General features: G+C 49.9%; 1 protein-coding gene across 1 annotated transcript in view; it reads left to right on the top strand.

Moving 5' to 3' along the window:
* The first annotated feature begins 2,369 nt into the window (after positions 1-2,369).
* The window catches only part of LOC119373457 (protein numb), a 114,965-nt gene continuing 98,256 nt past the window's right edge, over positions 2,370-19,078 (top strand). The window contains exon 1 of the mRNA XM_037643487.2: positions 2,370-2,721. The gene's annotated coding sequence lies outside the window, so the exon portion shown is untranslated. The remainder of the gene's footprint in view (positions 2,722-19,078) is intronic.

Genomic DNA, 19,078 nt, shown 5'->3' with positions numbered 1-19,078 from the left:
CCGCTACATAAGTGCCATGACACATATATTGTGCCGAGTACGTGATTTTCCGTGCTTCTCATTCTTTGTTTTGGCAATCCTTTCTCCCACGGCCGCCTGGACCGGCGCGCGCCATGCTTCTTTCTAAAGGAAATACATTTTGTCGTCGTCGGCACTGCATAGCTATCTTCTGCGGTCGAGCGCTGTCTTAAGAGCATCACGTTGCTGGAAAACAATTGCGGTAATGATAATGCTGTAGTCGTTTTCTCCTTGCCGATGATAGGCAACATTTTGATATGGGCACGTCTCTTTGCATTCTGAAGTTCCCACGATACGACAGTGATGTGAATGCGACGTTCTTATTTAAGCGCAGGCCGCATGTAGGCGAATTTGAACGCGAAAGCGATGAGTGACGCTTGTCGCCTGCGAATTAGCTAAGGGTCGGTCGCGCAATGGCCACTTTCTCTCGTTTTGGTATCGAATTGTCGTTTTAACGCGACAGCATGAAAGAGCCCGTTTCCCAAGGCAACATTTTATCCTTGGCAAAATGTCGGCCTGACGTCGCTGGCCAACTGCACTGTCGTTGGCTCAACCTTGGCAACCAATGTAGGGCCGGTCTTGGGGATTGACATTGGCCTCATGTGGGCCTGCGTCGGCACCCGATGTAGGCCCGTCCACCGTGGCCGACGATGCCGAGTGCATGCCGCTCGCGGGTTGACCAAGGCCCGACGTTACATAAGCGTCGATTTACCGACGGCCGTAGGTCGGTTGCGGACGTTTCTCGCTAGTATTGCTCTGCTTTTTTTTTCTTATTTTTTGTGCGTGTTCTAACAAAACGCATCAATTGTTTTTCTGGTGTGTTGTTGCGTGTCGTATTTAATGTGAACGGGCAGTTTATAGAGGCGTTTAACTCTATCTGAATTAATTACGGGCAGAGTGCACATGTAAGACGGAAATAAACGCCTCTAACGGTCTGCACTAATTAACGTGTTAATACGTAACACACAATAAAAGAAAGACGTGAATATAAGTTTTCTCTCTTTAGATGTTTCACATTGTCATACCACATTGACTTCAGGCAAGTAATTTGTTTTTTAGTCTGCGTTCCACGAGGTTACGCCTGTTAGCTGTAGCTGCGACTTTTTCACAATAAAAAAAGACGTCAATATACGTTTTCTCTCTTTAGATGTTTCACATTGTCATACCACATTGACTTCAGGCAAGTAATTTGTTTTTAGTCTGCGTACCACGAGGTTACGCCTGTTAGCTGTAGCTGCGAGTTTTTCACTCGCTTGCCTCATTTACCGTGTTTTTCAGAAACGTGCCGTACGGCTGCGTGCCTTACTGTAAGTCAACACCAAGAAAGATTACGTTGCCTCGACGCCAAAGTGGCATTCCTTCCAGCAGGTAAAGCTCGCGCACTCAAGGCCGCAGCATCCCAAGGGAAATCCGCCAACCTCCTTTAAGCAGCGGAACCAACCTTCGGATCGTTTCCCCTATTCTGGAAGCACTCAGAAAAAAAGGGGTTTTTAATAAATCTCGTGCTTTCCTTCGCATGTATACTTTTTACTGATATGCTGCACTTAAGAACACCAAAACAATTTTCTTGAAATGTGACTCGCGGGTGTTTTCGCTTCGGTCACCATCATCACGACAAGGACTGGCGCACACACACAAAAAAAATAAAGAATATAGCGATAGCCGCCATTCATCCTTTTATGCGCTTTTTGTGAGGGTGGGGGAAGTGCTATGCTAACTCACGGTTACTCTACAGCGATATCTTGAAGGCGCCGCAAACCTTCCCGCATAGAGCGCAAAGGAATGGAGGGGTAGTAGGCGCGCGCCGCGGTGCGGCGAAAGGAGCGGTCACGCCCCTTTCTGCAATTACGCCTCCTCCGTCCGAATGGGACGGCCGGAGCAACACCGCCGCGCGCCCCGATCCAGGTGGCCGTGCTGCGGCTGACGAGCTTTCGGCAACGCCGCAAAGATGGCGACACTAGTCCCAGCCGGTCGGCAACTGACGTAAGCGGTTGTGCGGCACCGGGTTATTCAATCATACGAGTTGCAAAACCCAAACTCGCCATTGGCCAAAATCGCGAGGACGTGCTGAATGTCGCGTCATCTGTCGACTAAAAAATAAACTGATAAACGCTCGCAACAACGCCAGCGTTGCGTGCGGCGTTGAGCAGCTTGCGAAAAGAACACGCAGGAGCAAAGCCGTAGTAATGTAGTGTTTTGTATGTTTGCTCCCAGATGGCGAGACAACTTTCAAGCTTTCACAAAATTGGTCATGAACATGTTTGAATTTAGGAACGCAGTTTCGCAACTGCTATGATTGAAGAACTCTGGTGCGCTGCATGCTGTGCGCTCGCTGGCGCTGACGCGATTTTTGCGAGGAATAGGATCGGGTACTCGGGGAGAAGCCTGCCTCTGGGGCGCTGCTTGGTTGTTCGGTGTTTGTGGTGTGCGTGGTTGTGCAGCTCAGCGGTACGACTGAGAGGCTTGATGCACAAGGCTACAGGCCGTGGCAGCTTCGCCGTCGCGGACGCTAGGGCCACACCGACAACGAGACCACGACCGCGTGCGAAAGGATTATGAGCGGCTGGACACTCCGACGACGACTGGATTACTACACCACGGTGTCGCCGGCGGTGCAACGCCACGGAGTTTCGACGACACGCTAGTGAAGTGGTGTGCAACGACGGTAGAGAGAGCCCGGTTCGGAACCCGGCAGCATTTGAGGTGAGTGCGGCTTTCAGGCCTAAGCAAGCAACAACTTTTGAGCCCCGTTCGCGGAGGGATCGTTGTGCGGGCCACTTGATGTTTTGTAAAGCGAGCCGCGCGCTCTTTTGTCGATGGAGGCAGGCCCCTACCCTGGCCCTATTCTGCGGGACCGGTGCTAGCTCGTGGGCATATTTGTTGTCGTCTGCAGCAACGCTATCAACAAGACGCGGAGCGGTCGGTTGCATTTTCATAACGCCCCAATCGCTGCCGTTAGACGCCGGCTAAAAAAACCGGATCGAGAAATTGCCTCGCTCTCGATGTTTCATAGCTTCAACTCTGCTACCGCCTCGTGAACGTGTCTCCGTGAGCTGCCACCGCTAGCTGGGCTGTCGCGTAGCAACCCGTTTCTTTCTTTTGTACTTTTTTTTTTTCGGAACAACCCCCGTGTTCTCGCTCGCGGTCCAGCCAGCCGTTGTGTGACAAACACGCCGCGAAGGCTCCGCAAGGCCGCTGTTTGCACGCCGTAGCATTCAAACGCCACTGCGGCTGTTGCTCGGCTGACGTGCACGATGTCTTCTGTTTACTTCTTTTTGGTTTTTTTCTCGCCGTTTCGTGCGGGATGTTGTGCCGACGTTGCGGATCTCTCTCTTTTTCGTGAATGCTGTCGTGGCGCCGAGAGAAGCTCTTTTTCTCCTGTCTGGCAGCATCGACAAGAGTAGTCTGTGACAAGGCGATGGATCGTAGACGTGGTTGATTGGGCCGGTGATTTGTAGCCGTCGCGAGCGAGCGAGCTTATCTCCGAACGACATTCGTTGTCTGGAAAGAAATATATCGCGCCTTGCAAAATAACGAAATATAGCCGAGTCGCTGCCGTTGCGCCTTGTCCCGAAGGACATTCGGACGTGGCTCTTATCAATCACGTCATTGCGATTGCCCGCACGCCTGTGAGCAAACATCGGCACAAGTCCGAGACGATCTTACTCTGCGTTTCACGAGCATTGCCTAAGCGGGGAGAAACTTTGATCGTACAGTTCTTGGGATGGTTGTACGTGTGAACGAAACTGAAACTACTCGGGTAGCGAGCGACGTGGACTTGCTGGTGTTTGTATGTCGTATCATTCGCGCTAAACCCCATTAAATGTATGAAATTGCTAGTGACCATTTTACCTGTCAAGGGGGTAGGCAAAGGCGGAGAGGGGGGTGATCTACCCCCGCCCGCCTACCCTACTCCCCAACACTCCATAACACTACCCGCTGTAACGATACTGACCACACCTACGTTATCGTTATCATCTGTTACAATATACGAGTCTTAACAAGGGAGAAGCTCAGGAGAACATGGACGCTTGAAGAGATAAATATCCTTGAACGTGTGTCGCTGAACGTTCTGAGTGTTTAGCGCTACTCAAAACAGTAATATGAAACAGAGGTAGGGGTAGAAGGGGGGACAAGACTACAGCGTGAGCGCTAACGTCCATCTCTTAGCGCTCACCCTGTCATCTTGTCCCCCATTCTACCCCTTCCCTGCTTCCTTTTACTCTGAGTTGCGCTGAACACCCAGAACGTTGTGGTTTACCAACTTTTCCTTAACTGCTACCTTGTGTCGCTGGAGGCAACGTCTTGACTCCTTCAAGGCAGCAACAAGGGTGCTGCACTAAAGAAGACAATGCCGCTAGGGCCGAAACGTCGGCTCCAGCGACACCCCCTGTTCAAGAATATTCATATACGGGCCTTGAAACTGATATATGAAGGCAGTCCTGAGACGAAACGTCATTTGCTGCAATCTCGTCGACCATGCCGGTTTTTAGCCCGTGACAGGAAGAGCTTCCAAATCGTGACTTGATGTGTGTTAAAATCATATATAATGATATTTCACAACTGGAAAACGAGGCAACCAGATATGCCTGGTGCACAGGGCCGTTTCGGCCGAGAGTGATGATGTGGTCATGTCATTTTGTTTAATAAACTAATGAAAATTGACAAAAGTAATCAAGAGTATAAAGATATGTCAAACAAACAGTTCTTGGAGTGCAGTGTCGGGACTCTCGGCCGACATTATATGGTTCCTCATCATTGAACGAGTTCGTAGTCGCCGTAACTTTCGAGTACGTAATTCGCTTTACCTGTAATGTCTTTTTTCTTGTCTGCTTGTGTTCACTTATAGTGCACTCTACTAATGTTACTGCTTATCTCAGCGATCCCGCGAAGAGACAAAATGATAGAGGCCCGTGGGCTTAGATTTAGATGCACGTTAAAGAACCCCAGCTGGCCGAAATTTCCAGAGCCCTCCACTATACGGCGTCTGTCATGATCATATCGTGGTTTTGGGAACGTAAAAATCCCTACAATAAATAATTATCTTAATTTTTATCCTCTTTATGCTAGCTTAAACCGTTACCACTCCTGCTACAGCCATGCCACTGCCGCTGGTGTGCGTTTCCATCCAGCGGACGTGGCCGTATACATACCAGAGGGCTGCAGTACGTACAAATAAATAAAAATTAGGTGCAGCGCAGTACATTTAATCGACGTTTCCAGTCGCGACGCGGTGGCGCCGAACAATGGTCTATTACGGCTCGCCGGGGAGGCATCAAAAGATCTGTTGCCGCCACGCATAACCCTTGACGAGGCACATAGCAGCGTCGGCATTCGCTTTGCGTAGGCCGTTCTGCGGCTCGCTTTGCATTTCGGTGTCGTCGGGTGTGTGGGAAGACGGCGAAGGCAAATGAAACACTGCAAAGCAGCCGGCCAAGGCATTGGAGTGTATAAGTACGCGCCTCTACTAGCTGCGTACTGTGTGACGTAGTATGCGTGGGTTCGTTGATCTCGGCTTTGACTAACCGCCGACTACCAGCAGGTTCGACGCCCTGCTTCATTTCGCTCCCGTTTCTTTTATTTATATTTTTGCCCCTTCACGCGCCTTGTCGCCGAACCCAGCTGCGCCTTGTTGGCGTTTGTCTTGCAAGAACGGTGCAGTTCTGTTAACCGGGGGAAGCCGCGCAGTGTCTTGCCTTTGGAGTGTGTTCTTCCGCGATGTATTAACGAAATCGGAACTTTTTTTTGGAGGGGCTCGTTTCTTTGTTAGACACAACTGAATGAATCCAACAGACAATTTAGCAGAGGATAGCATAGGCGAGATTATGTGTTGTCTTTGACTGTAGTGTAATAATAATGACTTAAGTCAGGCACGTAGGCAAGGGGGGGGCCCGGGGGGCCCGGGCCCCCCCCCCCGAAATTTTTCCAGCCCTATATATTCCCAGGGTACTTTTTTTGTTTTTGCCATGGAAAGATTGTCTTTCGAAAAATTAGGCCTTGGGCCCCCCCCCGAAAAAAAATCCTGGCTACGTGCCTGACTTAAGTTGAAATGAACTAAAATGGACAAAAAAAAAAAATCACCCTTTCCGTCGGTGGGATCCGAACCCACAACCTTCGAATTACGCGCCCGATGCTCGGCGCTCGTGTTTCGTGTGTTGCTCCGTGATTTTGTCGCACTTCGTGGTGCCTTTTCATAATTGTGTATATATACACGCATGCATACAAACACGCACGAACATACATAAGAACGATGGTAGACCCCCCCCCCCCCCCCACCCACCTCATCCTCTCGAGAAACCCCGAAAAAATATTTTTGCCTACACCCCTGTAAGATGCTGCTAGGAGCAGATAGCTATCCTCGAATCAACTGTGTGCTAACCAACAGCGTTGTACAGTGGTTACGGCGCTTGGCTACTGACCCGAAAGTCGCGGGTTCGATGTCGGTCGCCTTTCGATGGAGGCGAAATGCTAGGCCCGTGTCCTGTGCAATGTCAGTGCACGTTAAGGAACACCATATGGTCAAAATTTCCGGAGCCCTCCACTACGGCTTCCGTCGTAATCATATCGTGGTTTTGGCACGTAAAAACACTGGATATTATACCTTTTGGCAAGGGTTACCTGGAGCTGAAAAGCAACAAAATTACACTCTGTATCTGTATCGGATACAGCTGTACCTAAGACGCCACAAAGACGATTGTACTCACAAACTGCACGTGATTCATCGAAGAAAACAGCTCGCTAAAGACACGAGCAAGAAAAGAAAAGAAAAAAAAAAACAGCACGAGCGTTGGTTCTACTCTGAGAAGTTACTGCGTACGCACGTTGTATGCAAAACACCGTAGATTTCCGGGTGTAAAAAATACAACATGCGGCCAGTGACGATAGGATTTCGGCGTCAGCTTCCCGTGACGTCATAGATTGGCGTCATCAACGCGATGCTATGTCTCATTGATCAGCAATACAACAGTGCTGCTGTATTTTCTAAACGTAACGAAACCTGAAAACTATTTCTGGACTTGTACACCACGGAAAGGAGCCATATCAAATGAGCGAAAACAGCGTGAAATATGGGACGTTAAAGGGGTACTGACACCGATTTTCAAAGCCGAGTTTACGCTGCCATACAAATCTCCTGTACACAGAGACGGCTCTGAGCAAGTGTGAAGCTCAGGAAATGGTGATATTTCATTTTGATTTTAGAGTCAATTTTGGCATGCCGCACCTACTGACAATGACACTGGCGTGTCGCCAGGCTATCAATCATAGTGATTTTACCAACAATATGTCTAGTTGTGATGACGTCAGGTACCGAAAAAAATACAATATGGCCTCTTGTGCGCCACCAGCGCAGCCACGGAGTGGATCGTCCGTGGATACGTCACGATATCTCGCGCGAGCACGTGACGAGAAGCTCATACCGTGTCGTGACGTCAGGGTGCAGGAGGAACCGAAACTAGTTTCTAAAAGCACGTTGTAATTAATTTTGCAGGGCGCACTCAGGCTTCCGAGTGCATTTTCTAAGCTCTCGAGGGCTTGTCTTTTCATTTGACGCAAAAAAGAAAAGAGAAAATCAGGAAAATGTCCGTTTCAAAGGCTTTGTGATTTACAGTTGGTCGCTGGATTGTGATAATCGAAACCCTTTGCGGTCTTATATCGTTGGCTCGCTTTTTGCCGCAGAGGCCTTTATCGCGCAGTCCGCCCAGTCAGCGCAAAGGATTAGCAGGGAGTAGAACAAAGACAGAAGCTGATGTTTACAACGCGCGCTCGTAATTATCTTAATGGAATATATCTTTCCGGTAGCTAAGATTCGGGAAGATAGTCCGATAGTATATTGTTGTTTGCCTGTGCAGTAGCCGCAGCTGTTATCGCGGTGTGTGTTGAACGAAAACAAACGGAACTTTCTGTTGGAACGCGGAACTACTGTCTTCCGTGTTTGCTTAAACATCTAAAGTGTGTACTGAAGTGGTTGCACACAGTTTAGAAGTTTGGCTTTTGCACGGCTGTTTCAAAGGAGTACTGACACGAATTTTAAACATTTTCGGATTGTCGCTCTAAATAAAAACACTGGTGTCGAGAACACCACAAAGAGTATATCGTGGTGCTTGGGAATGCATCGAATATATTTTTAATACCGCTACCTTAAAAACAACACTTTCGGTTTCGATATCGAGGGGGCGGCTTCTCAGCGACGTGTGACGTCACGGGGAGACGGCAACCCGCGACGTACTAGCGGCAGATCCTTCATCTGCTCGTGGCGCAAGCGAACAACGATGAGTGAATTATCGTCCAGTGATCCCGACAGTGATTTCTGCGATTTAGGCTGCATGGAGGACGCAGAGTTCGCAAACTCAGTGGAACTGTGTTGACTCGTCGGGATAATGTCCATTGCGGTGGGGCTGGCTTGCCGATGCTCAGCTGCGAAAACTTTAAAATCAAAGTAAAATATTTTATACGCGTTTCCGACTCGTGTGTGTGGAGAGCGTAAACACTGCATACTAAGTAAACGTAAAATGTCAATTTAGCGATGTCTCAAAATCGTGTCAGTACTCCTTTAACGTAAGCAACTCCGACAGGTTGCAAGTGGGCAGCGAAATCGCGTTGCGACGCGCGCAGAAAGGCGGGAAGGCAGTGTTTGCATGGATGTCGCCAAGCGCTCCTCCCCGGTCACGCTGTTTCTTTTATTTTTATTTTCTCACACAAATGCCTTTGCGCTTGAGAGCGGTGACGGCGAGCGAAGGCCTGTTGCTTTGCAAATCGGCTTTCGTCTGCAGCGCGACGCAAATGTCATTTTCGTGTCGTCGGCTGCAAACCTCGTTTTGCCAAGCACTGCGGGAAGCCCCGTGCATCGCTTCTTTTTTAAAAGCTTGCCTCACTGTGCGAGCTTTCGTTGCTCATTCTTTCTTTATTTCCTTGTGTGAAATTATAATTGCATCTCTTGGCCAATAATGTAGTCGACGTTTCGTGCTGGTGGTGACGCGGCGAACGTTCGTCTATTTCACTTATTCATTTTTTTGCGCAGTACAACGCATTGCCCGCAGTCAAGACAAAAGGAGGTGGTTAGCCTCATTAGAATTTTCTATTCTCGGTTCCAACCTAAGAAAGAAATGTCAGCTTCGTCTACGATCGTCGCCGTCCCAACCACAGAGAATTTGCACAAGTGCTCCGTCCAATCGCAATTTGTCATATTCGTGATGTCAAGCGCTCACCGAGTGATTCTGATAGCTGACATTCCCATGCAAGCCCACGTTTGTGTCGCTGGTTTTAGGTCAGAATCAAGAACGTTGTGGCAAATTTCGTCAGGGATCCTAACATCACTGCTCAGCCAAACATAATGTTTCACGTAGTAACGACGAACCTTTAACTAAAAATGTGCTTAGTATTTACATTAGCCTAGAAAACTTACTTATGGTTCGAGCGGAAGCCAACTAGCGCGACTGTCTTTCGCCTTGGAAGGGCAGGCGCGCTCCAGTTCTGTGGGCGTAGATTACATTTTTTCTTAGGTTGCGCGTGCCCTTCAGCGTGTACCTTTCACGCCCCTGAGGCCTTGGCTGGCACGCAGTATAGCTTAATTGTACTGTCGTAATAATAATTAATGCTGTATGTATTCAAAGCAATTCAAAGTCATCTCGGGGAAGGGGCAAAAGGGGGGGGGGGGGTAAAGGCGAGCATGCATAGGCAGCTCAGAGAATACCATACCAAGAGCTGCGCTTTAATAGGTCAATAAAGGGCAAATTATTTTAGATGTACTAGTGAGAAAAAAAAATCATTTCACCGTGCGCTCAAAATGCATCCCGTAAATTCTTGTTATACACGTACGCACAGAGCGCCATGTTATGCAGACACTAACCTCGGCACGGTTTATCGTTGTTGAAATAATGGTTACGCGAATTTGTCGTTGATTACTTTCGTTACCCGCCACGGTGGTCTAGAGGTTACGGTGCTCGACTGCTGACTCGCAGGTCGCAGGATCGAATCCCGGCCTCGGCGGCCGCATTTGGATGGAGGCGATGGGCTATAGAAATCCGTGTACTTACTATTTATAAGTGCACGTTAAAGAACCCGAGATGGTCAAAATTTCCGGAGCCCTCCACTACGGCGTCCCTCATAATCATATCGTAGTTTTGGGACGTTAAACCCCGACAACCGTCGACACTGTGTACCGTTGTTGACATAATGGTTACGCGATTTTGTCATTAATTACTTTCATCGCCCAAGCCCTACAAGGCGGTCTAGAAATTTTTCTTTTCTTTTTCTTTTTTTTCGTCGTAATACTCTGTAGAGGTGAAACTGGACTCTTTCGACGTGACACGATCTCGCCTCTGATAAGTCGGGCACGCGCCGTCCCAATTTTTTTTTTCTTCTTTCTTTCTCGCGTTATGAATTGATTGGCCGCCCACTGCCAGGCTAGTAGGTCATCTTTTCCTCCGCAAGGACTACCGTTTGCGTAACGGTGTGTAGCATTGCTGCGTTTACTGGCCGATATATGGTGCGTATTGCGCCCCACCTGGCCTTCGAGATGGTGCTCATGACGATTGTGCGGGAGGAATCTGCGCGGCGGTAATCTCGGAGGCCAGTATTAAGGCGAGAACCTTAGATGCCTCTGCCTCATCAAACGGGAAAAGTGACCGTCGGAGGCGGCGCCAACACGAGCGATGCAAAAATCACGTGATGACGTCTCCATGACGTCACCCTCCACGGTGGTCTAGTGGTTATGCATAAGGGATGCACTGAATGCGTTGAACTAGGCCTATTGAAGCCTTTACTTTCAAAGCAAGGTAATTTATTGCAGCTATCGCACTTTGCGCCTGCTGTGGTCTTCCAGGCAGGTATCGTGTGGTGGCTTTCGCAAAAAGTGTGCGGGCGGTGTTATTCGAAGATCTATAGATTGCATAGCCTTTTTGGGTTGACTCACAGTGTAACGAGGCGGGTTGCAAAACACTTTATCAGAGTACAACAAATCGGTCGTCATGCCACCGCATTGTAATACGCACGCTTTCGTAATCACTCGCGCAGGTTGTGCCATAACACATGCGCCCATTGGAATGAATGCCTGCGCGGTCGAGAATATCGATTGGGTGACCTAGGGCCTTTGAGCCGTGATCCGTCCGATCAATTAGCCATTAGCGAAAAACACTAATAAAAATACTCATACTACATCCCCCACTCCCCGCTTGATATTCACAGGTTAGCGTTTCTGTACCTGTTGAGAATCGCAAAAACATACACCGACCAAGATAACTGAAAAAAATGTAATGACTCCCCACGGCTCTCCATGAGAGATTCAGCGAACTGGGATCGCGAGAACCGACCAAGGACGACGAAGAACTACACAACACGAGCGCTCTGTCTGTTCCCGCGCTCCCAGTTCGCTGAACGAATATGTACCAACTAGCCCACCTATTGATCCCCATGAGAGAGGCACAGCGTATTTAAGAATGCAAGTGGTCTTGTCTTCGAGGCAAAATTGTTCACGTCATGCTGCCACGTCGGCGAAATCATACACCTTTGTGTTTACTTCCAAGCCATGAGCATTTCTTTCGAAGCAAAAACGCTGGATTAGTCGAATCGAAGCAAAAAACGCTAGATCCACTAGAACCTAGCCTTATACTGCTTTGTTGTGAAGAGCTCGTCTGTTTCAGGTTAACTATACACGGATCAAAGTGCAGCCTTTCAGCGTAGCTTGTCCTTCACCGTGAGATAGAGATAACCTTGTCTTTCGCGTTTCGTTCTTCTTCTTCTGCCCCGACGCCTTTCTTCTTGCTCGCTCGAGCCAACATCGCGAGAAAAGTGGCTCGGCGCGCGATAAGAAGCCGCCGTCGAGAGCAAAGAGTTTTTCTAGCTCGGAACAAGCGAGAAGCGCGCGACAGCCGGGGCTGCATGTGCAGGAGGACTCCCTCCCTCCGAGGCGTTCCGGTTGACCGAGATGGAGGCTTGTGCGCGCGTGCTGCGTGTTTTGTTGGCCGGCTGATGGGGCAAGGCTGCAGCGAGGCGCGAGATGATGCTTGTGCCGCGGAGTGTAAACCGTGCCGCCGCCAGCATGCATGTTCGCGATTATTTGTCCACGCGTAGCGTTGAGGAGCGATAGCTTTGGCCTGGTCGACGTTCTTCGCTAGAAAGTGCATGGGCCCGCCGTGGTAGCTCCGGTGTGGCGTTGCTGAGCGCGAGGGCGCGGGTTCGATTCCCGGCCGGGGTGATCGCATTTTGACGGGGGCAAAAATGCAAAGAATCACCCGTGTTACTTCTAGCCTCTCTGCGCGCTGTTTACGAGGTATTCCGAGTGCTGATGCCATCTCTCCGTAGTTTTACTATCACGACCACTTGGCATTGATCCTCACTGCACACCTTTCCCGTCACTCTCATGATTTTAATACGTATATGTTTTACCGGCCTTTAGCGCGCGGAATTTTAGGCCCCTGTATACAGCCACTTCACATCATCATTGATCACATCCCACGTCATGTCCTGGCGCTCTTTGACCATTAAGTGGCCCTTGCGCCTATAAACACCATATATCATCATCATCATCTCTACGCGCGTGCTCAGGTTTAGGTCACTTTAAAGAACCGTGGGTGGTCGCAATTTAATCAGGAATCCCGTCCGACTACGGCTTGGGCCTCATAATCATATCGTGGTTTTGGCACGAAAAACTGCTGCTATTATTGTATTGCTAGGAAAGAGGAGAGAAGGAACGGAGAATCTGCTGTCCCATGGCAGATAGGTCTGTGGGCTATTTTCAGTGCTAAAAGGTGGCGAGTCAGAGGTGAAGGTGGCGTACACGCTCCCCCCCCCCCCTCCCTCTCCATTTGTCTACAGACGTGTATGTTTTCGACATAGAGAATCCTACGCTTATTATTGTTTCAGTCCTTCACTTACGCGTCTTAGCGTTCTCGTAGTACAGCGCTGTGTGTGTGTGTGTGTGTGTGTGTGTGTGTGTGTGTGTGTGTACGCGCGCACACGCGTACTCGTTTTTGTTTTTCTATGTTGGTTAGCTCACTTCCAAGCCTGCTCTCTCTTTTCAGTGGCGCGATCCCTCGGCTCTCTATCTGTCCCTTGCCTCCTGTCGTTGACGCGTCGTCGTTTGCACGGCGCTCGCGGAACACGCTTCGCGAGTCGTCCCACCGCCGCGCTGCTGCGTAAACACTCGGCTCTTAGCGATGGATGTGATAAGAGCGGGTGGTCCGACCGACTGGCCCGTTGGCACGAGAGCTCTGTCGACTTCGCATGCACCGGGTGTGTTTTGTACAGTCGGCGCCAAAAGTTTGGAGACGACTGTAGAGGTCTGAGGAACGCAGTTTGTCACTACATTCGGTCCAATTGCACAGTACTTATTGTTAGCGCGCTTTAGAACATGCCGGATGTCTAAATTGAAGGCTGCCTGTCGATTATTATTATTATTATTATTATTATTATTATTATTATTATTATTATTATTATTATTATTATTATTATTATTTCACGCTTATAGCGCGCGCGTCGTTCGTGACCTGAAAGTGCGGGACGCGTAAGTGAAAGACACGCGATCTTAATAAACACACTCTAAGAATCTCGCGCGTCCAGCGACTCAAGCGACTATACTTGCTCGCCTTCCCTCAACTAGCCAATCAGCGCGCACTGTACGTGATACTAAGGCGAGAGCCTTTTAGATGCCTCATCAAACACGAAAATTGACCCTCGGCGGTATCGACGGTCAACACGAGGGATGCAAAAAAAATAAAATAATAATCACGTGATTACGTCACCAGATTACGTTATCATGATGCCCACGGATAGTCAAAATTCATGATGTAATGCAGCGTCAATGTGACGTCACATGATGACGTCGCTTGGTCATAGGTTGGCCGGTCCAGGAGGCACGCGAGGTGTAGAAGCTTGCGATGCTTCTGTACCCCGGAGGCAGTGCAAAACCACGCTATGTGCAGAAAGCTGTCGGGAGCGGGTGGATCGACAGAATCGACTACGAGGCTCGTCTGAGGCCAATTCATAAAGGTCCCCCTGAATATTTTTATTGAGATACCTCCAACTCAGAATACGGTCCCAGATGCGGATCTGTATTTCTGTGACTGTTGTTCATTCGCTGCTGCTGCAAAATGAACATGCACATCTATGTGCGCATTTCACCAACACGCACTCGGGCAGGGGCCAGTCACCGCCGCATCACGTAGGCGCACGCTTCTATCTCTCATCTCCTCGTCTATCCTGCAGCGCCCCTTGTTGCATAGCACGTGTTCGGGCCGTCATCATCATCTTCGACGCTGCATTCGCGAGTGCTCTCCGTCAGCGTCTGTGATAATGGCTCTGGCCTGGCCTCGTTTGGATATCAGCTCGACCCATCGCCGACGTTCTCGTCTTGCTGTACCACGACCTGCGCAGCAAGGACGGCGCCGCGAAAGGAGACTGGAGCGTGGCCTCCGAGATTGCCGACTGACTGCTGGCCGAATGAAGTTCACCGGGGCGGAGGACGGCGGCGTGCAACGCGTGCCCGCACGCACGTTCAGTTCATGCAGCCGAGAGCTGCAGCGAACGCAAACGAATGCCTGCACCGAAATGAAATCTCCCCGTGTAACGAGTGTGATCCCTTTTAACACTGGCTCTCCATTATTTATAGCGCTGACTCGCCTGTAGGCTAGAGGCTTAGTCGGTTGACTCTCAGCGTCGCCTTTATAGTCTCTTGCGCCACGACAATCGTACGTATTGTGAAACAAATAAATACATTAAAAAGATGTACCGAGATAGATCACGAAGATCCACGCCTCCTGACACGACCGCTGTCTCCGCGGGCCGATAACGCGGGACCCTGAGGTCGTCTAGCCATTTCTAGGGCGATGACGTCAGCGTTTGCCCTCGTTCTCGTCTCTCCTTCATTGTGTACAGATGACACGCGCTGGCTTTACTTTGACTCCTATCGGTGGCGTTATAAAGTGTGTGTGTGTGTGTGTGTGTGTGTGTGTGTGTGTGTGTGTGTGTGTGTGTGTGTGTGTGTGTGTGTGTGTGTGTGTGTGTGTGTGTGTGTGTGTGTGTGTGTGTGTGTGTGTGTGTGTGTGTGTGTGTGTGTGTGTGTGTGTGTGTGTGTGTGTGTGTGTGTGTGTGTGAAACTGCGGTGCGGTGCAATCCCCCCTCCCCACCTTATGGAGAACCCTGCGTATGCCTATGTCTATAGCGTCAATATCTCTTCGTAGTTCGAGAATATTAGACCTGTCAGGGGGCGTGGCGGTGACGCAAACTGACGCGGCGTGCGTGTGAAACTGCGAAACGCCCTGTTTCAGAAGCTATATATTGCTACTCCACTGGCGTCCTTTTATTTCTGTTTTTTTTTTACCTTCCTGGAAAAAGGTAGTCGCTGTTCTCATCGTACCGTGACCGAGGATCATTTATTTATTCGTTTATTCCTTTATTATTCACGACTGCCTGCCGCGTGCGTTGTTCCCTTTCGCCGACTCTGCTGCGAGTGTGGCGTGGTTGCTGGAAGGTGTACCTTGTGCGGGAGACGCGCATGGACGCTGTATGCATTAAAGCAAAGAAAAAAAAAGAAAGAAAAAAGAAGGCTGCACTCTGCTGTGCAGCCGTTTGCGAGACGCGCGATGACTCACGCGCCGCTATTCAACACCCACGCCTCTCGGCTCTTTTGTATACTTTCTCCGTGCCTGCAGCGGTTTGCATTTAGTTGCGTGCATCGTGGGCTAGGGTGGCCACGATTCTAGCCACACTTATCGTGGCTGCCACGTGACCCGACGGCCGTCACGTGGCCTCTCTTACTCGCCGTCTCCCTCTCGCTCTAGGTTCCGAGGTGAATGCACGTGGTTGGAAACGAAGTTCTAACTTCTAAGTGCGTACCACTTTAGGGGCCCGGCTTGTAGTCCATCCACTGTCTCGTGTCGCATGGTCACGCAGTGGTCAATGCGGGCCTAAAACAAGCCTAACAATGCTCAAAACCAGTGCAAAATAAACTAACAATGTCTAAAATAATATAAACTGCAGAAATAACCAAGAATGAATCGTAGTAGTTTACCTAAAATCGCGAAAAACGCTTCTCAAACGTCCGGTTGTGGACCGCGCCGCGCAAGAGAGGGCGCCACCGCCTCGGCAAGCGCGTGATTGCCCAGGCAATCGCTGGCTTTTCCGTGCTACGCACTTCCTCGAGTTTCACGGTAGTGGAACTGCATTAAGCGCAGGGTTTAGAACTACACCGAGACCTACACAAGAACCACATTAGCGCTGCATCGACCGCATAATTTTTTATTTGCAGCATTTACAGATGGCTCCCTGCAGTCGGTGTTCGTGATTAAAATTAAATTATCGCGTTCTACGTTCCATAACCGCGTTGTAATGATAGGGGCTGTCCACGGTGGGTATGGTGTGGTATGGTAAAACGTCATTGTAGGATCCAGCGAGGTTATTGGCCTGAGCTAAACCACCAGGGGGTCGGGGGCGTAAGCTCTCAGCGATAGTCCTTGCTCGCTGGACTATCGCTATATTATTATTATTATTATTATTATTATTATTAGTAGTAGTAGTAGTAGTAGTAGTAGTAGTAGTAGTAGTAGTAGTAGTAGTAGCAGTAGTAGTATATTTTTATTTCGTCCCCATCGAAATGCTGCCGCCGATGTCTTTTCGATGCGCGCTCATCGGATGATGGAGGAAAGGCGGGCAAGTAAGTATATAGTCGCGTCAGTCGCTGGACACGCGAAATTGGGCGTCACGCAGGGAGATCGCCGCTGTCGCCGAAAGTGATCATCTCGGAATACGGCCTGTGCCGCCTACTCGTTCGTCCTTGGTTCACTGACCCGCCGTGTCCCACGCCATTCCCGTCCGAGGTCTGCGCTGCACGCAACTCTGGATGGTGCGTGCGTGTGCTGCGATGCCGCGACGACGCCTGTACAGATACACACACAGACAGGACGCGCTCGCATTGTGCGATCGGTGGGACTGCGGTGCGACCTTCCGGTTGTTACGAACGCGACGGGGAAAGCGAAGAGTAATATCTAAAAAAAAAAAAGTGAAATAACCGAAAGTGAATATCTAAAAAGAAGAAATGGCGGTGCAGCGAAGCCGAAAGTGAAGGTAGGGTAAGAGAAAAAGAAATAGAGAAAGAAAAAAAAGTGCGGTGCAGCGATCCGGTGCACTCTGACGGCTTCGCCGCGAGCGAGTCCAGGCAGTTTGAACAGGAAGGAGCTTTGCGACTCGCCGTTGTCGCAGCAGACGCACGTGTTTCAAACGTGCGTCTTGCTTTTGCGATCGAGTCCGTGCTTGGCTTCGGGTGGTGGCGCTCCTTGACGGGAGGGGGGCTGCTCCGTCGGTCGTCCTTGCCGCGAGGCAAAGCCTTGCGTGCCAAGGGGGGTTTGGGGCGTGCGCGCTGTTGCGTGCACCGATCTCCGTCCGCCTTCGTTGTGGAATTTAAAGAAAAAAACTGAAGCGGGAACTCTCTGAACGGCAGCTGTCGCAAGGTAACGCGTAACTTTATATGGCCGTCGGCGTAGTGTTTGCGTTGTTGTTGGAGTATGGTTAAATACGATGCACAGTCGCGCCCAATACGAGTTCCAGCATGCTGCCCGTGGTCAAATGGCGCCAACACTGCACGGTGGTGCCGACGTAGAAAGCAATCAGTGACGTAAACACCGTTTCGACTACTCGTATTTCCGAAACCAATTTCACGTTTACCTGAGTTACAGTGTAGGCTTGGGGCCCCTTCGTCCATGACCACCGCGTTGCAACTCGTATTGAGCGCCCCTGTATAGCGCACTACATGTAGATGGCTTGCATTGACGTCACTAGAACCGCCACGTTGGTGCACCAACACGGTGGGACGAGAAGTTCGTGATGTGACGTTCTTTCGTGCGCTGAGGCGAAAAGCGTTCCGGCAACGTCGTTATCACACTGAAGAAGGTTAACCGACGTGTGGGTATGCTGCCTTAACGTTATCACAGCCGTTGGAGTGCTTCTTAATTTCGTCACCCCATCTAACTCTGTGCCTTCCTCGACTGCGTTTTCAATCCCTCGGTAACCATTCTGTTGCTCTTACTGTCCACCGGTTGTCTGTTCTACGCATTACGTGGCCAGCCCAGGTCAATTTCTTTCGCTTGATGTCAACTAGGATATTATCAGTTACGCCTGTTTGTTCCCTGACCAATTCTGCCGTCCTCCGATATCTTAATAATATCTGGGGTTTAACGTCCCAAAACCACGATATGATTATGAGAGACGCCGTAGTGGAGGGCTCCGGAAATTTCGACCACCTGGGGTTCTTTAACGTGCACCTAAATCTAAGCACACGGGCCTCCAACATTTTCGCCTCCATCGAAAATGCAGCCGCCGCGGCCGGGATTCGATCCCGCGACCTTCGGGTCAGCAGTCGAGCGCCATAACCACTAGACCACCGTGGCGGGGCGTCCTCCGATATCTTAATTTTACTCCTATAATTTTTCGTTCCATTGCACGCTGCGTTATCCTCAACTTTTTCTTTCGTTGCTTTCTTATCCTCCGTGTTTCAGCTCCATATATGTTAGAACTGCCAGTATGCAGTGATTGTATACTTTTCGCTTCAATGACGGTGCGCAGATTTTTCTGACATTATTTGGGAGTGCCGGCCGAATGTATTATAATTTTCACGCGTGAACTCCTTCACCTTCTCTTTGTTTCTTACGTCTTGACTGTGTTTCCTCTCGTGGCCGTTGGGCCCGAGTTGGGTTCTAAGTTGTTTCCTGGTTCCACCAAGAATTTGTTTCTGCGTGGAGGGATCAGTCGTGTGGACGTGTAGCTTTTAGATGCCGCATCGCGCCATCGCTGAAGGCCTTTCTTCGCTCGTGCATCATCCTGCATCGCCTTTCCTATAATGCCTGCCTCGCTTCCCTGCAGTGGCCATTATATATCGCCGCACTCTGCTGCCGTATAATGGGGCTCATTACAAAGATCCTCCTCTGAATGCGCCCGCATGCTCCGATCTGCAGTGCCGGTTCTGCGCGGACGCCTCGAGGATGCGGAGAGATACATATAAATATAAATACGTACAAAGTGCTACGCGAAACGCACAATAAATGAGGATCGATCGATTGATAAGGGTATACAG

The sequence above is a fragment of the Rhipicephalus sanguineus genome, chromosome 11, assembly GCF_013339695.2.
Source record: "Rhipicephalus sanguineus isolate Rsan-2018 chromosome 11, BIME_Rsan_1.4, whole genome shotgun sequence".
Lineage (NCBI taxonomy): Eukaryota > Metazoa > Arthropoda > Arachnida > Ixodida > Ixodidae > Rhipicephalus > Rhipicephalus sanguineus.
This window is presented reverse-complemented; position numbering and strand designations above follow the sequence as displayed.